The sequence below is a fragment of the Amblyomma maculatum genome, chromosome 2, assembly GCF_055883805.1.
Source record: "Amblyomma maculatum isolate TAMU_Amacu chromosome 2, ASM5588380v1, whole genome shotgun sequence".
Taxonomy (NCBI): domain Eukaryota; kingdom Metazoa; phylum Arthropoda; class Arachnida; order Ixodida; family Ixodidae; genus Amblyomma; species Amblyomma maculatum.
The window spans coordinates 24699926-24719732 of record NC_139345.1 but is presented as its reverse complement, the minus strand read 5'-3'; the positions used below and the strand labels follow the sequence as shown (position 1 = coordinate 24719732).

The 19807-nt window shown below is 48.2% G+C and overlaps 2 protein-coding genes across 2 annotated transcripts in view; one reads left to right on the top strand and one right to left on the bottom strand.

The window, feature by feature from the left end:
- LOC146198156 (uncharacterized) overlaps window positions 1-19807 on the top strand; it is a 251384-nt gene that overhangs the window by 24096 nt on the left and 207481 nt on the right. The window lies entirely within an intron of this gene.
- Window positions 1-19807, bottom strand: part of LOC146198158 (replication factor C subunit 4) — a 122731-nt gene that overhangs the window by 64321 nt on the left and 38603 nt on the right. The gene's annotated exons all lie outside the window — the stretch shown is intronic.

The following is a 19807-nucleotide window of genomic DNA, read 5'->3' as shown; positions in this document are numbered from 1 at the left end:
CTTATCAGCGGCTGGTCTCAAAGCCTGCATTGTTGCTCCAAGCAGAACGGATGAAATGGATATGGAAAGATTACGAGGTACACGAAAGCGCTTTGAGTGATCTGCAGGGGGCCTTATTGTAGGTCAAGGAGAAAAAAAGCGAAATGCTCGAAGTCATGTTTTTACTGCAGCCGAAAGCGATCAGTGAAGATGTCAGTGTTCTGTCGAAACCGTATCTACAGTGAAAATTGCAGTCGGAACCATCTTACCCCCGCCGTTATGACAGATTATTTGACGAAATATGGCATTTTCTACGAGCCGTTATTGGCTGTGGTATTGTAAATGGATGAAAAAAAAAAAACGAATAAAAAGAATACGCAGAATGGGGCAGGTTTCCTGGATGCGCGTATAGCTGTCAAGAGCCCTTGATTCGAATCGAGCAACATAAAAGCATTCCGAGTGCTCTTTAGCTGCTCTTTTTATAGCAGTTGGACAGCCGCGATCATCGAAACGCGAATGTGACATGTATGCATGCAGCCATCGACGAGAAACGCAGTCTCGTCACTGCTGCACCCCAACAAATTCGCCGGAAAAAGCAGTGCAGTGCTCAAGTCTGATATGTCTCATTGAAATGAGAATTTCCATGGACTTGTGCAACATATCTGAATCACCCCGTTTTAACAACCGATGTACTTGCGTATTTTAAGCGAGGCACATATGCCGCGTCACAAGAGGGCTGTCAGCGATGTATCATAGACGATAGATTACTGCTCGCATGACGCCAGGAAACGGGGAAAGAGAGCCACTCGGCCTCTATTGAAAATAATAGGTATTCTTTTTCATCATAGTACACATTGACTGGGCATGGAGTGGGATGGCTTATGGAGTGGCTGTCACTCACTATCAGCTTTTGGAGATTCCACCTACGCCGATTCAAGCTCTGATAAAATTGATACCATGTGAGGAGTAGTTGCCAATTCTGAGTGCAATCGAATTTTGAAGATGGTTAATTGCACATCAAAAAGCGGTGCCGAACTGAACGCATGCAATAATCTCGTCTCGGAAAAAGAAACGCGCGGTGTGAGGTTTGTTGATGATATTCGCACAACTGCTCAGCTATTTGATGAACGAAAGCTATCTCCGCGTTACAAGAGGCGGAAACATAGACGCGTGGAAGAACCTATACTGCTCATACGCTTTGTCAGTTAAGGAATCTTGCCAAAAGCGAGTTTTTTGTGAGGTCTCCGGCTCCCCTTTAGCCTATTCACTGTAGCTAGCCATGTGCCCGGGATTCTAGCTAATTTAAGTAGAACATAGTGCAAGGGAGAAAGGGGTGCCGTGAGATGGGTTTGGGGAAGACCAATAAACTCGCGTTCGGTCAGCGCGCTCAACTCAACTGATGAAGTTTATTGTCTGTTCAATGCTCTGTAGGATATGTTTCTTTTTTTTTTTTTTTTTCAGATCGACAAGCTTTGAAGTGAAGATGAATGCATATTAGCTCGTGTAGCATCAATGTTATCGGCCAGCACACACAGCGTTGACGGAGCACGCAAGAGATACTGTATGGATAGAATCGTTATCCTGAAGTAAGACTGACTGAAGACGCCCAAGCTAAATGCATCTGTCATGGCTGGCGTTGTGGGGTTAATGCTGCGTATGAATGAAAGCCAAACGTTGTAAGGGCATCGATTATTAGCCAGCGTTCTACTTCTTTCCTTCCTTCCTTCCTGCCACAAGCAGCTGTTTCAGTGGAGCCTTGCGCGACAAGGTGCAACATGAAGGTAGGGGGGGGGGATAAGGGCTGAAGCTTCAACGTCTGTCATATCGTTGCTTTCAGAAGTGTCTTGCGATAAGGTCAGCGGTGTTACTCGGCGTTTGTTCCTCCATCTAGGGGCAGATATTTGTCACGCCCACAATGCACGTCCGCTTTTCAGGAACACAACGGCCATATTCAACTGATCGAGTATGGTAGAATTGGTGTCGAACTTCTCCCCTGTGCAAACGCGAAACATTTGTGCACTCGTAGTACGCAGTCAACCGCGAACGCTGCCACATCGGGAGAATTCAGAATTTTATTAGCTACTTTTTTTTTTTTTTTTTTTTTTTATTATTTACAAAATTGCGCAGGCTGGATCACGGCCGGTCACGAGCAAAGCACGTGCCCCTCTCAAGACCGGGCGTAGCCGCGTTAGCATGGTTCGCCTGCGCCAGTAAGAGGGAACTTTGATAATATACATACTCAAAAGAAAATGATCAACAAAGGTAACCGCACTAGGGGCTGTTGCCAAGATTGCAACGTTTTCAGCAATGCATGAAGTACGTGCTCAGTTGCAATGCGTCGAGAACCTCCAGAAAGCAAGGCATGAAAGGGAGATGGAAAGAATAAATAAGAAACGGCGGTTCGTCACAAGTTCAGGGCTGCTCCATTCGCTGCCGCCGTGCGTAGTTGTCTCATAGAGAAATCTCTTTCTCTGTGGTTGTCTGGCGTCTGGGCCGCAGAAGCAGCGGTCGCGGGGCGTGCGGTTACTGAGCGGAAGTGGCGCCGTTGTGTCATATCGTTTAAAACGGGAAATCACCCTTCCCCTCACCCTCATCCCCTCCGTCGTCCGCCGTGGACGTAGGTAGTACACACGCTGACGCGAGCTTTCGCCCGGGCTTCGTTATTTACGGTTATCGCTCGCAGGGCCTGTTTCGGATCCGGCCCGGTTATTCCCTTTTTTGTCGCGAATAAGGTGCCGTTGCACTGCACGGAATGGCGCCGCCGACATCCTGTTCTTGCCCGTAGGGAGGAGACAGCGCGCTTAACCGCGACACATGCGGGATGCGTGTGTGTCTTTTGCTTGCGCCGATGTTCGGAGAGAAAAAGAGGAGGGGGGGCATGGCACACAGAGACTTAGGGTTAGCCCGCCAGATGGCAAGGCCAGTATAAAGATCGCAGCTTCCGAAGCTGTTCTCTCTTGCAATGACGGAGAGACATCGCAGCTGTGTTGGCTGGCCTGCAGACAATGTCGAATAATAATAGGTCGATAAGGAAGGATTGATTGCGGTGTTCCTCATCGAAACGGTTTGACATCGCTCGGCTTGGCAGGAATTAAGGACAGGGTCGAAGAGTGAAGGCGCCCATATTTTAGTGAGTACTGGCAAAACGGGCACCCGATCTTCGCGGTAGGGATGTCTCAAAAAAGCCGGGCGTCTTTCGTGTGCGGGCACTGCTCAGCCATTGACCTCTACAAGAGGCTTATTTCGAACGCCTCTCAGTAGAGACAAGAGGATCGCCGCACGTAGCCTCGTTCCGCGGCTGGGGCAGTAGTAGCACGTGTTCCACCAGGAATCTCCGGGATTACACGGCGGCAAGCCCTGCTCGAGCGAGCGTGGCGCAAGGGCTGCTGCGGCGGTGGCGCCTGCGTCAGCCACGTGTCAATCATCCCCGCGCTCTTCGCTCCCATCGCGTCGGTCCTCCGTCTTCTCTCACCCTTGCATACTGAACAGCGGCTGTGCCGCCGGTCTCGTATTCACGTTCCGCTGCTTCTGCGGTTGACTTGTCGGCCGCGCAGTGGCCGGGTGAGCCAGAGCGCCAAACGCAAACGTACGGCGGGCCGAAGGATGAAAAGAGAAAGAAGCGCTGGCAGCATTCGCGGAACGCGGTCTGTCACGCGTGCTTGCCAAGTTCAGGCGGTCTTTCCTCTCTCCCAGAGCGCGCGCCCGCTCTCGCTTTCGCCTGCTTTCGCTTTCGACGGTACGCCGCTTGTATTTGCTGCCGTGCGTTGGCCAAAAGCGAGGAAAGAAAGGCCGACGCCGTTTTTACACCGTTCTCACCGCGTGCAGGATCCGCAAAAGCGTCTCCTGTGCTGCACGACCACACGGCCCGAAACAGCCCGAGCCGGCATCTCCCTTCTCGTCCTTACCTGCCGCCAACATTCTCACCGTTCCCAGCGAGCAAGGCAGGAGCGAACCTCGGTTTGCAGAGCATAAGGCCAAGCAGAAGCGAGTCGGAGCAGACGTGGAGGAGGAGGGAGAGGCGACGCAGTAAAGCAGTCCTGGAAAGCGGGCGTCCCCCGAGACGGCGTCCTTGGTTTTGAACTTTGGTGGCTTCTTCTTGCGGCTCCTTCTGCTCACTCCTCCTTGCAGCAGTGGCTGGTTCTTTCGGCGAGCCTTCGGGAGGGCCGTTGTGTAACTCGGTTGTCAGCTCGTTATACGCGGCGACGCGGGATGAGCTGGATTGAGAGATGCCCAGGAGTAGACGGATGGGAGCGGCCGCCTCCCATCCCCCATTCGAAGGCCGCTGCTTCTGAAAACTCTTGTAAACGAGCGTGTTTATAAGCGTCACAGTGACGCTGACGGGAAAGAATGTCATTCGAGGAACGCCATCACACGGAGGTTTGGCTCTCTTCAGCTGGCGTGCCGCGCTGTAGATCGCTAGGCAGCGGGCTCAACACGGCTTGTGCACTTCAAGCCTGGCAAAGGCTAGGCGCGCTGGCGTGTCTTAGTCTAGGAAGCAGGACGGGCTATATATATCGTATTTACACGAGCACAACTCAGGAGACAGATCGACTTGCTCGCCCAGAATCAAGTTTTCACTGCCTAAAGAAACTGCCACTCTTTTCTCTACCCGCCTTGGCGAAGTGCTGCCGATAGCCACAGCGGCACCCACCAGAACAGCACATCTCTTTTGTATTCATTTTGGAACCACCAAATGATATAATTTTGCTAAAAACAAGGCTTTTCTTTTTTCCTTTCCTTTTTCTTTTCAGGAGACGATGGGGCTAACCGCCACTCTTCGCACCTACACACTGTGACGCGTGACCCGCTCTCGCACACTTTTCGCACTGTGAGGGAAGACAGCTTCTATGACTTGGTCGATTCTATGAATAGTTAAAAAAAAAAAAAAAAAAAGAAAAAAAGAAAAAGAGAGAGAGAGAAAAGCTTCCTGGAGTTGACAGGTGACATTTTGTCGCCTCTCAATTCAACTGAGATGCTGCGAAATATCGCCCCTCAATCAAGTGTGCCAAATTTTGTAACGATTCCTTTTCTCACTTCATTATTTGCCTTCATTTTATTGACTGTTCCTGCTTTTAACGCAGACAGCGAATCGCTTTGCAATAACTGCATGTTTATTAATTAAGAGGTCATAGGCATCCTCTGCCAGTAAAACTGGCACAGATGAGAATGAACAGAAAATTGAATTCCTGCAAAAAATGTCCCCAAAACTTCCGAGTCAAAAACAAGCAGCGCTGTAAATTTATTGGAATCATACGAGAAGAAAGAAAGGTCGCGGCGAGGGATTGAAATGAGGAGTCTTCAGTGCCAAAAACAATTGATAAATTGCTATGAGAAAACAAACAAACAAACAAACAAACAAACAAACAAACAAACGGCTCTTCACTTTATTTACAATTGCAGAGGACTATTCAGTAGATTTTAGCAATGAAACGGACGGCTATAAGGTAAATAAATCCTCGTTTTAGTCGGGTGAAGAGCTATACCGTTGCTTACAGGGGCATTGCTTTTATTGACGCCTGCACACACAGTCGAATGATACTGTTCGTCTTACGCGTTAGGTTTACAGCTCCTGCATATGTGCTTGCATGTGCTTGCATATCTGTCTTTGTGTTCTTAGCTGGCATTTGAGTAGCTGTATCAACACGGCTTCCCGAGGTTTGTTTATCTTTATTGTGTTGGCTTGACGAAGCACCATAAGCGCTGCGACTTGTCTCGCTCATTCTCACATGATCATGCATGTCAAGTCTGTTTGCACTTCTCCCGGTCGCCGCGTGTAGGTGTGCGTGTCATTGTGGAACACAGATCAGTGGCAGGTATTTTTACGCTTTAGAGCAAGCAGACTGATGCCACGTGGAGATCGACAATGTTAGCAATCCTAGAGCATACGTATAAGACCCAAATGACGAAAACATTGTTCGTAAAAATTAAAGCTCGAATAAACGCAATCATACCGTCAGTCACCCCGAGACACTATAGGGAGTGCATGCAGCTGTTTAATGCGACCGACACATGCGCGACATTTCTTGATATGAGGATGTGTCGTCTCATTTGCCGCTTCTTTATTTCCTTCCGGCGCCCGTCGGTTTTCCTCTCGACACAGGAACTAGCGGCTTGCGGGAACGTATGGAGGAATTCCGTTTCTGATTAACTTAGATGACGGCATACCGCGGATAGCGAGCGGCTCGTGCTGGAAACATGAGACAGCGAGCGGACAACCGGAGGGATGTTTCGGAGTGTAAATGAAGAATGTGCCCCCCCCCTCTCCCCTCAGCCCTTCCACCCGCCTCTTCCTTGCAAAGGAACATCGAATATCGTAATTTCTTTCATGTAGTGGAGCCACTGCATGGAAAGCGGTGCACTTGTGGGTCAAAAGTCGAGGTCTGTAATGTAGTTTGTTCCAAGTGGCATGCCATATCAGTAGTGTGTATATGCACTTGCAGGATTCATTGTTTTAACGTTAATTAATACGCAAGAGAGAGCGAGAAAACAGGAAGGTTGACCGGGGATCAGATCATGTTTGCAACGGGAAAGGAAAATTCGCGGAAAAGAAAAACAAAGAGGAGAAAGAATGCTAAGGCCTGATACCGCGTCCAGTTTGTCTGGAATAAGATTGGCACACATAGTTGCCCGGCATAGGCCAACGTGGCTTCCCAGCTTGACGTCTGTGAAACGCAGCAGACGACTGAAGTGCAGAGTTCGCCACCGCTAATGTATCGCACATTTTGGGGAAGCTGGCTCGGCGTGCATTGTCGAGCAACGACAACGACTTTGTGTTTATATATATTTTTTGTAAGACGAGATATGATTGCTCTGCCTGTGCTGTACTTCAATGTTAAGTGGAATAGGTAAAAAGGTCTTCAATTCAGCGGTTCTAAGGTGTGACTGATTTCATGGATCGATATCAGTGATGACAGCTGCACGCATAACATCATTAATAAAAAAAAAAAAAATAAGAGCTACATAAATTCCATCTTAAGAGTATTACGCGATAACGGCATATGATCATCTCTAATTACTCACGTACTTATAATATATCGCAATACGACAAGGACAACACGACGCTTGTTCCCAAGCCTTCACAAGCATGCTTGCGTGGTTAGTCGGCTTTCGTATAAATGGTCGTGGGTTCGAGTTGCCCCTAAAACCACAGATTTAAAAAAAAAAAGCGAATTCAATTATTTCGATTTCATTCCACTTGTGACGTTGCGTTTACGTGAACGATGTGGTATGCGTAAAATTCCCGCGCGAGGACACGGGGCTGCAACATCGTGGTCCTCTCGACCAGTCAGGATTTTTCACTAAAACGGCCAGCTACGCCGGCGCCGACGAAGCTGATGCGGGCTTCTCTGCTGCATGGGACCCTGTCGCTATCGCGCTAGAAAGAGCTCTAAGAAATTTTGGCACACATGGTGATCAGGTGGGGTGCCGAATTCGAGACGATGAGTTTGTGTCGCGGAGCGAAATAAATATCTCAATATTCACCCTTCTATTTCAGCGGTGCGCAAGGTATCTAGGCCTACGCTGGACTGAAAAAAAAAAAAAGATATTCGCCAGGAGAAGCTGTATATACCTTTACGGAAGTCGGAAAAAAGAAAAAAAAAACAATTTTCTGCATGACTCGATGTTGGACATCTTTCTAACGCCTCACATGCTGAAAGGAATGCGCTGAATATGTGTGAAAACTACGACGCGCATAATCACATGCGTCATCTTCTTATATCAAGTAATAAAGTTTAAATTTGTCGTCCGATGTGAAGCAGATAGGATGATACCTCCCTCTTGCGAGTGTTCATACGTAGCCAAGACTGGCAGATGCCTAAATAAAATCCTAGAAAGCACATACACAACTGCAACTTGTACAACTAGTACTGCACAAGTACAACTAGTCAATGCGCCAAGCAATCTTGCCACGCGTCGTTGTTTAGACGTAAACGCACATCATTTTTTTTTTTTTTTGACTACGTAGTAGTGTGACTCGAGAAGAAGACAAGTAGATCAGGGAGAGACAGAGGCCTTCCTGAGCTGAGCAAAGCAGGGTGATGATTACGTTACGTTAATCCTCATTTAATCGGCAAGAAAAGCAATCCTGATTACAGCATAGCCGGAGAAAATGCTCACATTGCATAGGATTGGATGGGAACTCTGGCTTATTTTGCTTTTACCGGGTACGTCATGTCTGCATGTGCCTCTGTGCTGTTACTGTTGTGAGCACTTTGTTTTTGTTTTTCAGTGCACTTTCCGCAAAAAATGGTCCTCAGAATAAAGTTTCAGTTGTTAGTTCGCGTTTTTTGGTTGTTGTTGTTGTTTTGTCCTTCAGGCAGGTAACTTATCACGTTCTCGTGGATAAGCGCAGAAAGGCAGGAACATAATCTACCCGCTGTAAAGACCCATGTGGCCGCATTTATTTACGGTGTCAGAAACGGTTTCCCCTTGTGATACACCTAGAAAACACACTTATGCCCCTCGTTCGTCCTTTTAACCAGAATGGATTGGGTAGTTAGTCGGTGCCACAGACGCGAGTCGTCTCAGCACCGCTGCCTGTAGCGTGCCAAGCTTCGTTCCACGCCGTGCAGTTTTAGACGCGCGCAGCCAAAAAGCGCGCGGCGCTCCCCGACACCACGTCTGTAGCTTGTCAAGGTGCGGCGTAGGGAGCAACGCTCGGAGGAACCACGAGTGCCCCACTTGGACCTGGCGGAGGGAGAGGGGTCGCCCCCCTCTTTTGCCGTGCGTGTGTGTCGCGTGGGCGTAAAAATAAAGCCTTTTTGCACTCGAACTAGTCGGCCCCGATACTCCCAAGATAAACCGATACACGGCCCGCGGTCGGTGGCCCCCGTGGAGGCCCCTCGGCGCGCCCGCGGTTGACACGCCCGGTCTGGGCGAGGAACGGCGCGGCTTCAGAAAAAGTTGGTGTTTCGGGTCCTTTTTACTGCTTCTGCTCGCACTTTTCCGGGTTGTGTCCCACTCTTTCTTTTTTCTCCGCGCACCCTCGTGTTCCGTGCCGAGAGAAGATGAAGGTGGACGGAGGGGTGCGTGCTTGGAGTGGCTTCGGCGCGCTGGCTCGGGTCCAGGCGAGATTCCGAGGCGTCAGTCGCGCGCCCGGCTGCGTTCCTTGCGCAGCCGCTGGCATTGGCCTCCCTCTCCGCCGAGGGAGCCTTCGGAGACGGCACTGTAGCTCCCCGGTCGCGTAATACTTGCTCCTGGTGCTGCCGGTCCGCATAAGTCCCAGCCGTGCGGGCTGTGAGCGTGCGTTTTTAACGGCGCACTGAGTATTTCACGTGCACGATAAGGTGGGCCATTATCTTGTAGAGCGCCCAGGAGACCGGCAGCTGGAGTATTTTCTCAGATGTGTGACTTGCTGCAGAACAGACTAGCTTGTAGCGCTTTCTCGATTCGCTGCTTCATTAAAGGCTTGTGCACGCGTTTTAACGTCTAGAAGCGTACACCGCCTGAGGATTTATGATGCGTTGGCATATGACATGCACACGGACGTTTATTTTGATTTTTTTTCTTTTAACATCGGCCTCCATCAAAATCTAGGCGGAAGACAAAAGTGCGCCGTCACCGAAATCATTGAAATCATTAGCATCCACGCTGTGGCTCAGTGGCAAGGGTGTTCGGCTACTAAACCTAGGTACCCGGGTTCTATCCCGACCGCGGCGGCCGTGTTTCGGTGAAGGCGAAACACACGGCGCCCACGTGTTCTGAGCGTTGTCAGCGCCCGGTAAGGACCCCGTTGGATCGAAATCACCCGAAAAACGCATCCACCATACAGCGTCTCTCATAACGTGAGTCGCTTTGGAACATTAAACACCGTAAAGCAAATGAAGCCAAACCGGAATAAAGTATTAACAACTATCGTGTCTCTCTGAAGCACGAGGCATATGTTAATGAAGCTGTCGGAACTTGAAACAGAAAATATGCATCGGCATAAAGCCTAGTCGCGAGATCGAATGCAGTTGCAGATAAGAGGGAGAGAGAAAAGAGAAGAGAAAGGCAGGGATATCAACCAGGCGATGCTCAGTAGGCTGCCCTAAACTTGGGAAGTTGAAGATAAGAATTGTCTATGTTCTAGGCGCTTCCGCCCCCTTATGGCCGTTGCTCGTCGCAGCGAGCTGTACACAGCAGCTGTCATCAGACGCTGTGGAGGAAAACTGACACAGTGGCATAATGCTCTTCTGGATGAGGTGTACAGCATTGGGGGAGGGACGTTGCACAAGCCTGTCGTCGCAGAAGTTTCGGCGGACAGCAATCATGCACTATACTGCATCTTGCTACGGAGCGCACTTCTCTTACAGTGGCATGCGGATGCTACCGAGACCTCGCTGTAGGCGAGACATGGTCCCACTTCCTGCTCAAGCAATGCTCTGCCCGACGAGAGAAGCAGCAGCCTTCCCTTCAGCTGCTGCCAGTAGTTTTGCTGGAGGAGACAGCCCCAAGGTTGCCAGCGGGTGCCACATCTCAAAGAGAACTAAGCGATCCGTGATTAGGCTAATTAAAGACAGCAAAAAAGGAAGCAGGAGGGAACAACGGCGCTAGCGCTTCGCTGGAGCGTGATGCTCCGCCGCGCTCAGCGACGCTGGCCCATTTGCGGTGCGGCAGTGCCTGGAAGAGAGAGCTGCACAGTCAGGACTCGCGCCAGCGACCAGCGCTCACCGCTCGGCTGCATGGCCGCTTGCCTGGCCCGCGTGTTATGCAGGTCGCTGCTGCTCCAGCTCACCGCCGTGCGTTAGCGCCCGTGCATGTAGAAAAACACGCGTCGACTCCTGCGCGCAGCCAGAGGCGAGGCGCGGATGCGGCATCGGGAGCAGCTCGTCGACGCTCGACGACGTTTTCAAGGCGACGAGAAGAAAGCGTTGGAACCGTGCACGTGATTACGAGACGCCGTGAGGCCCGGTGGCTTGCCCTTGGCGTGTATTGATGCTCCCCGCGGGCCTATCGAAGGCTGGCTCCTCGACGGGAAGGTCAAGAGGTGCCAGTGCACAGTGGACGGCAGCACTTGTTCGCTTTGACACTGATTAATTGGATAGCGGTGAAGCCGTCTCATCACGGCGGAGGCCCCTTGTACCCGATTGATTGCGCTTTGCTTACACGGATTTTTATGAAGCGTTGCCTGGAAGGCAATTGCCTCGCGAACTCGTGCTTCACTGGCACTGAGTAAACAAATTTAACAGCAGCGCCGGGTAAACAAAACGATGAGTTTCGGTTTAGGCTGTCGTTAGGGCTATGTTTAGTCTGCTAGTCTGCGGTTGTAACAAGCCAACATGCGAACCTTTTGCAACAACAAAGGTTCTTCCCCGAGTTTCTGGAGACCAGTGGAGTTCTGGTGTAACATTTTGGGATTTACGGTGGCCTCTAGCCTTACCACTTAACTCAGCCAGGGGCGAGCAGTGCGTTTACAGGTTCTGGATAAATAACATTAAAATAAGTTATTATTGTGCACAACGATGAATTTTGACAAATTCGGCTGCATTTAAGCGAGACAAAAATTGTGTGTTATGGAAACAATATTATCTTTACCTCTTTCTCTCTCCTTTTTTTTAACTCTATGAAGAATTACTGGTAATTTTAAAGTCATCAAGTGTTGAAACGCCCTGTTACAACATGGCATCATTATAGCAAAAGTATATATATATATATATATATATATATATATATATATATATATATATATATATATATATATATATATATCGAATTTGAAAATACTAACATTTACTGAGTGTTACTGCGAGAACATGTTATTCTATAAAAGCTCAGCCGCCTCGTCAAGCTACCACTTAGAGAAGCTTTTGCGATTGCCTGTATTCGCCCGAAGAAAAAAATAATGGGGCGGATGAATTTTAATTTAATTAGATCTCCCGGAAACCATCATAATGACGTCTAGTGATTCATGCAAATCCGATTTACAGAGTGGAAGTAGTGGTAGGATGCAGCTTAAGACGTCAGATTCTCTACATTAAAGGCATTTTTAAAGATTTCTAAGTATTTGAAAACCTTCCTTGTAATGTCACAATTTTGAGAGAGATATGAGGTTGAAAGAATTGAAGAGCATGTTATAAACCTTGCACATTTCAGATCTTTGCGTCTCATCAGCATAAGGGGCTCACGCCAAAGAGCCGACCAGGTTAGCGTTAAACAATGCAAACGTTATTAAAATATATGCAGACACGTGCAGAATGTGCAGTTATATTTATTGCAAACGTCTCCGAAGCGATTAATTAAGGAGAGAGAAGTTTAGTTCCAATACACGGACTGTTGTCTTTGCATTTAAACCTGGTAATAGTGATAAAATAGGCTGGTGTGCACCGTAAATGCCGAACTTAAAGGCCTTCGCTATTATGAAGAGGTCTGCAGTTGCTGCAGTCTCTATCCGGTCTAAGCAACGCGTTAAAATTGAGCGAACTTATATTTCACATAGTGCTGCATAGCTTCCTACCAGTCACAAGACAGGAAAATAATTTCCACTGAGTTGCCTTTGTGGCGTAACGTGATGTGCCTGGATCAGCACCGCAGCAGACAAGTTATTTACTCAACCTATGCAGGGTCGTGCTTCTTATCAAGTCAGCGGCAGAGTCATGTGTTTATAATCTACACCGGAAGCGGGCTTTGGATCGTTTGAAATAGTTAGTGTGAGGCAGACAAACTGAATGTATGCTTTAGATTGCGTGATCGTGCCATAGGTGAGTCATGCAAAGAAATTTGGTAAATTGAAAGTTGGTAAAAGATGCAATCATTTTTTTTTTACTTCGCTGCTTTTAGTATGGCGATCAAAAGGGCCCTGAGTATTAATAGAGGTACGCCTGCATCGATAGCGCATCGCATTCTAGTTCCAAAGGGACGACTACCATCGAAAACAGCATTTTCTTTTTTAATTCTAGTAACAGACTGGCTCATTTTTACATGGGAGCATTGTGTCAGTGAGACGATACTCATGAAGTTGCGAACATTAGAGCAAACACAAAGTTTAAATTACGGGGTCTCTTAGATGTCTGTTAAGAGGACAATGGCGCAAGCCTATTCTTCTCCTCCTATCATTTGCCTCTCATCGTTTCGCTCTCATCAGCGTTCGTTGCAGTGCTACATATAAATATAGTTGGGTTACAGGAAAGGAAAGACACGGCATATTTGTCACACTTTCACCGGCAATTTTGTGAGTTCAGATGGTACGCCATCGCACCTGTCGCGTGGCGTTCCTTGGCGCGCGCGTTCAAGTGTGGTATTGCAGATGGCAACAACGCTAGACAAGAACACATCTCGCGGAATATGACAGATCTCGTGCACAGACCCCGTGCACAAAATTCGCTCACAATTCTCGTGCGCACCACACATGTCGTACCATACATTGGTACTGTACAATTTTGGGGCTGACTAATATTGCTGTCTAATTAGTGTTATTTAGCAACTAATTAGAACAAGTTATGGTTAATAAGCATAGAAATATTACTGAATAGTGTTACCTAGTACCAATTAGTGGTAACAACTAGTGCTAATCAGTACCCAATTAATGTTAATTGATTTCAACAATATCCAGTTAGTACGAAATAATTAGTGCTAATCGACTGGTCTCAATTAATATCGAATTAGTGCTAACTAATTATTGTTAATTGTTAAGAAGTGTTGTAGTTAGTCTAGTAACTGATAGCTAGTAAATGTTTATGGTCATTTTTTGGGTAGCTGCAAAAGATGTGACCACGACCGTGAGTGTGACGCCCTCTGCGAACGGACGACAGTATGAGCCATTAAAGGCTTTCGCCTTAAAAGTTACGTAGAATGATGAAGCAAAATACACGTAAAGAAAAAAACCGTTATGGAATGTTTAAAGTATGGTCATATGAAATGAAAACAGCGCATGAATTTACGCTGAAGTATGCGCGGAGGCAAGTTTCGTACACTTTCATCATCATCATCATCAGCCTGACTATACCCACTGCAGGGCGAAGGCCTCTCCCATATTTCTCCACTTAACCCGGTTCTGTGCTAGCTGCATCCACTTGACCCCTGCGAACTTCTTAATCTCCTCCGCCCCCTGCTACGCTTTCCTTCCCTTGGAATCCAGTTTGTTACCCTAAGCGACCATCAGTTATCCTCTCTTCGCACTACATGTCCTGCCCATGTCCATTTCTTCTTCTTAATTTCCACTAGAATGTCGGTAACTTGAGTTATTTCTCTGACCCACTCTGCACGCTTTCTATCTCTTAATGTTACCCCTACCATTTTTCGTTCCATAGCCCTCTGGGTTGTCCTCAACTTAAGTAGAACTCTCTTGGTTAGCCTCCACGTTTCAGCCCCATAGGTGAGTACAGGCAAGATGCAACTGTTGTGTACTTTCCTCTTGAGCGATACCGGTAAGCTGCTAGTCATAATCTGCGAGTGCTTGCCAAATGCGCTCCATCCCAATCTTATTCTTCTTGTTATTTACTTTTCATGGTCCGGATCTGCGGTTACTACCTGTCCTAAGTAGACATATTCGCCTACTACTACCAGTATTTCATTACCTAATGTAAACTGCTGTTCCTTCTCGAGGCTGTTGAACATTACCTTAGTCTTCGGCATATTGATTTTCAAGCCTACCTTTCTACTTTCTCTGTCTAGGTCATCAATCATTATTTGCAGTTCATCCCCCGAGTTGCTTAGCAAGGCAATGTCATCAGCAAATCGCAGATTACTGAGGTATTCTCCATCTACCCTTATCCCTAACTGCTCCCATTCCAAGTCTCTGAATACTTCCTCTAAACAAGCTGTGAATAGTACTGGGGAGATTGTGTCTCCTTGCCTAACACCTTTCTTTATGGGAATTTTGTTGCTTTCTTTATGTAGAACTATGGTACACTTTATGCAACAGCAAAAGTCATTTAGGTAAAAGCGCATTGCAACAAGAGATAGGGAACTGTACTGGTTACTATCTCTAGACGATGCAGGATCTCTTGTGTTTCTAAAGTCGCCGGAAGGCCTACTTCTTTTGCAGGCTACAGAATCCCTGGTTCCATGGCTGATAAGTACATACTGAAGATTTTTTTTTTTTCCACTGCATGACCCACTTTCTTATCACCTATCCTCTCCTCTCCACTCTTTCACACCCACTTTCCCCTCCCCAGCTTTTCTTCTTCGGAAGCAAAAGCGTATTTAAACCCCTGCCAGTGATGATCGCTATGCCCAGACGAAGACAAGTCCACTTGTCGAAACGTTGGCTCATCTGCGAACTGAGGCGTATCCCATTTACCCTTGCTCAGTTCTCTTTCATAACGTAGAAAGGTAGTCATATGATACACTTTAAACATTTTATACAGTAGGAAAGAACAAAATATAAACACAGTATTGCCGCCACTAGTTGATATTGCAAGTAGAATGTAGTCGACGCAGGTTTTTCTTTTTTCTTTTTTTTTTTTTTAAGAGGGGTGGGGGGTGCGGGGAGGATACTTTTTTCAGTCCCAGAGACTGAACTGCCCCGCCTTTAAATCGGCGGCTATACGCCCTTTTTGGTATGGACGTTACGAGTTTTAACCAGTTGCCAGAAATGTGATTTCTGAAATACCTCGCCGATAAATGCACTTTCTGGTGCCGCTGATCTGTCAACGTAACCGCAGAATTAGCCAGAAATTCAAGTTTTTATCAAGAACAGTTATTGAATAGAAGTATCCCCAGTGCCCCTTCAAAAGCCGGACAACCTGTAATAACGATGTGCTTACCGAAACATTGGTCGTCTTGTGTCGTTAGAATTGTTAGAACGATACGCAACAATTAGGGCTTCGGTAAGGGTAAGTAAGCTGTTCGTGTCAATGCCACCCTCATTAGCCGACACAACCAGGCTGACGCGACACAAGTGAGATGCAAATGAAAAAAAAAAAAAAAAGAAAAGCGGAAATTTGGAGGAAATTACCAATGTACGCGCAAGTTACTTGACCTGGCGAACATTTTTCTCGCGATTTTTACGATTGTTTTGCAAGATGCAAGCATGGTTTGTTTTAAATTAAATTCTCTCATTGATGCCTTTCTCTTGTTATGTTATGGTGTTGAGGAGTGGTAATAAACTGTGAACAAATCAAGTCTTAGCCAATAAAGCATTAAAAAATTAGGTTTTAACTAATTTTTTAATAACCAATTTCGACCACCAAGGTCTTTTAACTTGCATGCACTGACAACACAGTATAGCATAATGAGGTGGTGTGTTATACGTTTCGTTACTGACAGACGGGTTTGCTGTGGGAGTCCAATAAACACGCTTACGATTTGAAAGAACACCTTTCACACGTGAACGTTGCGTTGAATTCGTACACAGCGCTGCGCTGTGACGGACGGGCCATCCGTGGGCGGATCGGCGCGGTAAGTGGACGCGCTCTAAAGGCAGCTACGCTGCATGTCCTCCGGTAGGAGGTTGGCTCCGCCACTACGTAATGGGTGATGGAGCGAAGCCGAACGCGGCGTTCGCTTTAGGTACAAGCTTTGCGGTGAAATGCCTAATTGCAATGGGCGCCCGCCGTAATATATTGCCGCTGGTTGCGTCTCATTCTAAGTCGCCTCACAATGCGGTTGGCTTTGCACTTTGCTGACCGCTATTTATTCGCGGTTGGTTGGAAACTTGTGTTGTTTGTGTACGGTCGCCGCAAGCTTCTTATGGCACTGCATAACGCAAATAGGTTGGCTGTGTGGCTTACCGGTTTTAACCTGACTGATGCAATCACGAAAAGAGGGCACTCGAGAGCCACGTCACAATATTTCACAACTAAAAAATTTGAACGAGCGAATTGCGATAGATAAACCTAATGAATAAATGCGCGAGCGGCATGTCTGAGTGGAACAACAAGCTTTGTTAGGTGAGAGCAAACAACGCCTATGCGTTCAATCATCGAACGCTTTTCGTTATTGAACTATGACGTGGAACTAGACACCAGGATCCACTTGCTGAGTCGATGCGACATACCCTACAAATTAATAAAGACACTATGCTATTATTCAGAATGAAATCGATCGGCCGCGGCTGCACCGATAACTTCGACGAGAATTCTATTTCTTCCTCGTGAGGCTGCAACGTGCAATCGAACCTCTCTTGTTCGCAAGAGCGATAAGCGATTGGCATGACACCCAGGTAATGGGTTTACGCGCGTGAACTCTTTATCTGCGTGACATTGTTTTAAGCCAAACAGCGGCCGCTCTGAATGAATATACTGATGCGCTCGTGTGTTCTTAACAGTCGCTGGCAGAATCTCCGCCCACCGATGAATCAAGCGGAGCGCGAACTCTGCCGAGATGAGAGCTGCAGGAAGTGAGTTGCTGCAGCTGAAACGTATTAAGTTATGCGTGACTCAAGTAAGCCGGTTCTCTGCGTCACGGGCCACATTATACGTTCGGTGTCGCTGAACGGAGTCGTGGCTACCAACGAAAGACTGTCGCGCAAAGTAGATACTTATTCCTTCCGCATGTTCACGGCTTGACGAGCACGCAGTCTGACCAGACCAGTGGATTCAATGATCGGTCACGTGTCTAAGCCGTGTCAGTCTGGCATCCTGTCGTTTAACCAGGGTGGCCGCCCCGTGAGCGCACGCTGCTGCGGCTCGTGCAGAACCTGAAAGACCGCTTTTCTGAACGGCGGAGAGAGATGAAGAGAAAGAGTCGCTTGTCGGCGCGACGCACACGGCACAAGAGACAGCTGCAGTCCGCTGACCCTCACGCATCTCTGACAAGAACAGGGCAACCGGTTTATTGATGTAGTATTTTTTTTTTTCGCCGCGAATTGATAGGAAACACATGACGGGCGATGGCGACCATTTAGCGTCCCCCCCCCCCCCTTTTTTTTAAAGCGATAATTACCAGTCTTATCATAAAAAACAATGATACAATGTGTCCTGTTTATAAAGTGTATTGCAACGGTCCCTTGCTGCTTTTCACCTCGTTTATAGCCTCAGGCAATAGCGAGCTGCATGCGTCTCCTCTCTACGTGGGCAGTGTTTTATGCAGCCTGACGACAGCAATAACTACTCTCAGCAGCGGCTTTCAAGAGACGCTTGGGCTCACGGCCAGCTTAAGCATTTTCGATTTCTTCATGTCATTCTTTTCAACGGATAATACAGCTGTTGCAAATAAGCTAGGCAGAGGTATCGACCGTAACAGACTCAAATTATTACTCGGTGGATAACCATGTCGAAAGCATAGCCGAACTGTAAGTCTGTTCGAAGCACGAAAGAGCACCGCTGGGCGTGACCTTCAAAATCTAGACCACTTTAATCGTGCGAGAAACAGATGCTGTTGAGCCGGCAATTGTCGTTATACCAACGCCTGGCAAAGAACGAATCACGAAGGGAAAGAGGCCGCTACTGAAGTTTGACGTTGTCTCCGCTCCACTCGTCGGTGCTTCGTAATAAGGAGGCGCGGCAAGCTCAGCAGGCAGCGGCGCCGTTGGCGTCGGCGCGAGGTCAGGACCCGTGGCGGGAGTCCTGCGAGAGGGGGGGGGGGGGGGGGGGGGGCACCCCGTAAAAATAGGCCTCTCGTGGGAGGCCCCCGTGCGACAGCAGACGCCGGCGCTTGGTGCCGTGCGGAAAAAGCCGAAAACGAAGCAGCAGCAGCAAGCAGCGCACGCCGAAGAAATCCTAAACCGAACCCCTCATCGTGACTGTCGCTGCTCGGTTGCTGCTGCTGCTCAGGGGCTTTTTTGACCCGGTTTCTCTGTTTACTTTTAGTCCGTCTCTCACGCGCCTTGCTCCGTCTTGGCCTCTTCTTTTCGCGTGGAGAGAGTGCGCTCGCGCCGCATTCCGGCGCTCGTGAAGCACTCGTCGCCGGCGGGAGGTGAGAACTCGGGGCCGCCGAACCGCATCTGCGACGCGTTAACGAACAGCTCTGCCTGGGCGGATGCGCGCGCCCTGGCACCGCGATGACGAACTCGCGCCTCGAGCAACTGGCTACCCCGCTACTCTGCTGCGCTCAGCTCAACACAACACAGGCCGGCAACGACCGAGATGAGGGTCACGCCTAATAAAGAGCGTAGATGTGCCGTGATGATCAACACGGAACACGCGCTTACAGTGTAGAGAGATCGTAAGGACTTCGTTCATTTGCAGTGCATGACTAAGTTTCCAATGCAGTCGAATCGCACTGCGTGCACTGGAACCGCTTATGGCGTGCTTTACGGGCCGCTTGCATTCAGCTTTGCTCTTGGCGCGCTTAGTCTCGAGTGCTTCCATTTGTCTGCATCATTTGGTTCGTTGCGATTGTGGAAAAAACTATGGGTACGAATAAGTCATCTTAAAAATGGAATGCAGCAGCATTAGAAGTAACGTCACTGCTACAAGTTTCTGTCACTTCTGCCCGACGAGCTCTTCGTTTTTTTTTAGTTGCTCTCTGCACATTTTGTAGCGCTTAGAGTAAGGACTGAGATACAAGCTATCGGCACCGCTCTCGGCCTTGTCACGTGACCAGAGCATCTGCCAACTATCTGCAAACTCAGCTTTTTTTTTTTTTTTACGATATTTATTGCCTCAGGGAATCAGTAGGGTATGAGATGAAGAATGAGGAAATTATTAAATGAATGGAAAAAGGTTGGCTGATTTTATGAAGTCCAGGAGTGAGCGATGATGTGGTTCATGCGTCCAAGCGAGATACGAGGCAGGATTGCTTGCTGAAAGGCCAGCTATCGTCAAGTGCCGGAATCGTGTCGATTTCAAAGCTGGGCATTCCCACAGCAAATGGTGAATGTCGGCTTCAACATTTTCGTCTTTACATATCGGACACCTTGGGCTGGGATATAAGTGTCGGAAGTGACAGCTGGTGTGAGGGCGACCCCGACCCGGATCCTCCTAAGCGCAACCCTCCTCTTCACGGGTGAGACCGCGGGGGAGGG